Raw genomic sequence first — 3,889 nt, forward strand, 5'->3', positions numbered from 1 at the left:
GCCAACAGGTTGAGTGGTATGCCGCAGAGAAAGCCGCTTAATATGCATGGTGCAATCTAAAGGGGCGGGGCCGTGTAATTAGCGTCCCAGCCTCCCCCGTCGAGTGCGTCGTAACGCTCGAGCGCTGATGTGGAACAATGAGGCACGACGAGGAAATGAAAGAAAGTGCAAGGAGGCTCAAATCAAGGCCCGCATTTTCTCACAATTTATCAAGTCCCAAACGCAAATGTAGCGGTCACAACAGCCCTCAAGCAGGAGCAGTCTTCGGAAGACTTACAAAGATTTGCCAGTGCCACTTCGGCAGATGGATGTATAAAAAACAAAAAGCTATCCTGATCATTCATTATGAGTACTCGAGTAGCGGCTGTCTGGAGACCTTTCGCAGGTGCCAACAAGAAAAACATAGTCGTCAAAAACACGTCCTCCTCATGACAACCGGCACTTGAAGAGCAGCGGTAGCACCAAAAGAGAAGGTCATCTTCCGGAAAAACCAGTTTGTTCGATATGAAAACGGCGTTCTAGTCAGATCTCGGCAAGCGCCATTCTGGAGATCCTCACCGATGTGCGGCTGGTGTTGCTTGTCAGAAGAAAAGGACAATAATCCGGAAACAGCCATTTCTTGTGATCGAAAAACAATGAATCCAACATTCTAGTCAGCACCCGAGCAGCAGCTTTTTTTCGGAGCTTCGCGCTGATGTGCTGGTGCTGTTCGTCAACAGAGAAATACAATAACTGTTTAAAAAAAAAAAAAAACTAGTGATACATTTCATGAATAAAAGGAGACCGGCGAGGAAGCCGCCTTCGCCTAAAACGTCAACACAATGAAGCCCGATTCAATTTTAACAATGCGATGGAGGAATGGCGTGAAAATCGGGCAGCAGTCCCGACTCGCTGCCCAGCCGCAGGCGGCAGATGTCGACCGCTAACGAAGCAGATGCTCGACGGGTCGAGAGGAAAGGCGACATGGTGAGATGAAACAGACGGAAAGACCTCTGCCACCAATTAGCGTTTGTCCGCGTGAGACCGCGTCCGTGCCGTGACATCATCATCGCCGCTTAAATGTCCAGGAAGGTTGCTGAATCGGCGTGACTGTCTTTTTTTTTTAAACGTCATGACTTTTTTTTCTTTTTTTTTTTTATATAACATTCACTTAGTTTAATTTAGTTTTTAGATCTGATTTGTTCATTTATTAGATTTAGTATTAGTTTTGGGTTTTTTTCTTTAATATATGGAGTATTTAGTGAACGCAAGGATCTGTAAATTAAAATTATTTAAAAAGATTTTTATACATAAAAAAAGTTTCAAATTTCATTTCGTTTGTTAAACTTCCTTTTTTTTTTCTTTTTCATTTAATTTCGTGAACAAAAACGGTTTCTTCAGTGTTCTTTTTCTTTTTTCATAATTTTTCGATAACCAACTATAACGTCGCTCTCCAGCACATGTTACTTTTTCAGTTTCTGGAATTTTTGCTTCTCAGGAACACTTCAATAATATAATCACACACATTATGGCCCGACAACATGGACATTGTTTTCCTTCTTTTTTTTTTTTTTTGCATTTTTCTCTGTGTGAGCAAGAACCGGATTGAATTTGAACACTCTCCAATGCAATCGAATTGACGTTGTTGGCCAGCGGGCTGGAAGGAATGACAAGCCGCCTTTCCGACACGCCCGCGCCCTCTTTAAAGCCTGCTTGATGATGCCGGCACACGCCTCTCCATATGTGAGCTCTGCTTCCGTGTCCTTCATTCCCACTCAAGCGCACGTGTGGGACTTGGCAACGAGGCAAGTGTCATTTGGAGTTTTTCCAAAAAATGGCCACATCGATCCAGCTACACTTGGCTTCAAGCGTCCAATGGCATTTGTTCATGTTCGTAAATAAGTCATGTCACCAACATGCATTTGCATTCTATTTTGGTCTGCTTCATGTTTATTTTCGGGTGCAATTCCGTTGGCAACCGCCTCATGGTGGCACACGGTTTTGTTTGACACCGGACAACAAATGGGACCACAGAAGAAAAGGTTTCCACAAGATGAATGAATGTCAACCCTCTTCAATCCTGATTTTTACGCCGACACAAAGCGATGCCTGTCGGTTGATCTTATCCATCCATCCATTGTCAGAGCCACTTATCCTCGCAAGGGTCACGAGTGTGCTGGAGCCTCTCCCAGCTGTCTTTGAGCAGTAGCCAATCGCAGAAGTTGATTTTTTTTTTTTTGGGATCCTTTTTTTATTTATTCCTATTGATATTATCTTTTTTTTTTATGGTATAACTTTGGGCGTGGTTATTGATGTATATTGTGAGATCATACGTTGAAAAACAAAAACAGGATTGACTTTATAAGTGAGGCCAATTTATGAATCCAGGCCCTGACTTTTTTTGGAAATGATTGAAAAAAACAAACAAACAAACAAAAATGTCATTTTTCACATTTTCAGCAAAACATGACATGTCCATTGAAATGGAGGCATGGCATGGCGGGACTGACGATGCGATGAGTGCTGAAACTATCAGTTCACTCTCTAACTTTTGACATCCTCTCGCCACGCTGAACATCAAGTCACGTGCTGCTGCGCTCCCTGCATGACTGCCTGGAGTATCATCCCCTCGCACAACGCCCCCGCGCCTGCTCCACATCACATCGTGTTTACGTTGTCACGGTGAGGGAGGCCCAATGCTTGCTGACAATTGCCAGTCAAAGTCAATCAGTCTGAATGATGATCCCCTCCCTCAATGCCTTTGATCAAATCATGACTGCTATCCATCTCCAATGCTTTTCCCCACAAAAAAACATCATATGCCCATCCAGCCGCATTGACCATGTGTCAAGCTCTCTTTAAATTGGGTAAAGTGGTCATAAGGTCATTTTCCTGCCGCCCGTTGGACTTTTAAGGCAGAGCTTTGCGCAAACTCTGAGCGAATCCCGCTGCCTTTCCTTCCACCTTGGAGGGTTTTTTCCCCTCTTTTGACCGTGCAAAGAAGTCTCAAATGAGCCAGTGAGGGGATGCCAGAGTAGGGGTGATGTGCTCCCTCTCACGAGCACCAGTAAAGAATTAAGCAGCAGCATTCTGGACCAACTGGAGACACTTCATGGAGGAGTGACTGACTCCAAAATAAAGTGCATGACAGTAATCCAGCTGGGACGTGACGAAGCAATGAATGACTGTTTCAAAGTGCCCACCAGAGAAAGGAGAAACTTGACTTGAGCCGGCTATCTAAGATGAAAGAAACCGGACTTAACAATGGCACCAATTTCAAATCACTGTGCAGTTTAAGGCCCAATTTTGAGACTGTTGGCTTCAGCTAAGGAGCCAGCGGGCCCAAATCCGCAGGCTGGCATGGACAAGGGCCATTGGTGACAAACACCATCACTTCTGATTTCTTTTCATTGAAATTCAAGACATTCACTGCCATCCAAGTCTTGAGACCTTCAAAACCTCATTAGCGCTCCAAGAATCAAGCTTGGCAAATATGTAGCGCTCTCTTTATATATATATATATATATTCATAAACACCCACACTATATGCTTACTACGTTAGCCATACATGCAATTTACTGTATCCATACAGTAAAAGTATGCTGTCGGCTTTCAAACTCACCCACTCATCACCCCCTCCACCAAGGTAACAACCAGTCGTTTGCCCTCCACGTTACATAAACAGTGTGTGTGTGTGTGTGGGGGGGGGGGGGGGGGGGGATAAATCCATTTTAAAAAATAGATAATCGTTCCGCCTCTCAGGGTGAAGGTGGATAATCCAGAGGGAAGGATATCTCGGCGGCACCAATTTATTCAGACTCTTCATTTAATAACGGCTGACATCAGAAGTTTTTCACCAGCCTTAGCTGACACCTGAACGAGAGAGGGGAGGGCTCGGGGGGGGGGGGGG

The sequence above is a fragment of the Hippocampus comes genome, unplaced genomic scaffold (genome assembly GCF_001891065.2).
Source record: "Hippocampus comes isolate QL1 unplaced genomic scaffold, H_comes_QL1_v1.1 scaffold7, whole genome shotgun sequence".
Taxonomy (NCBI): Eukaryota; Metazoa; Chordata; class Actinopteri; order Syngnathiformes; family Syngnathidae; genus Hippocampus; species Hippocampus comes.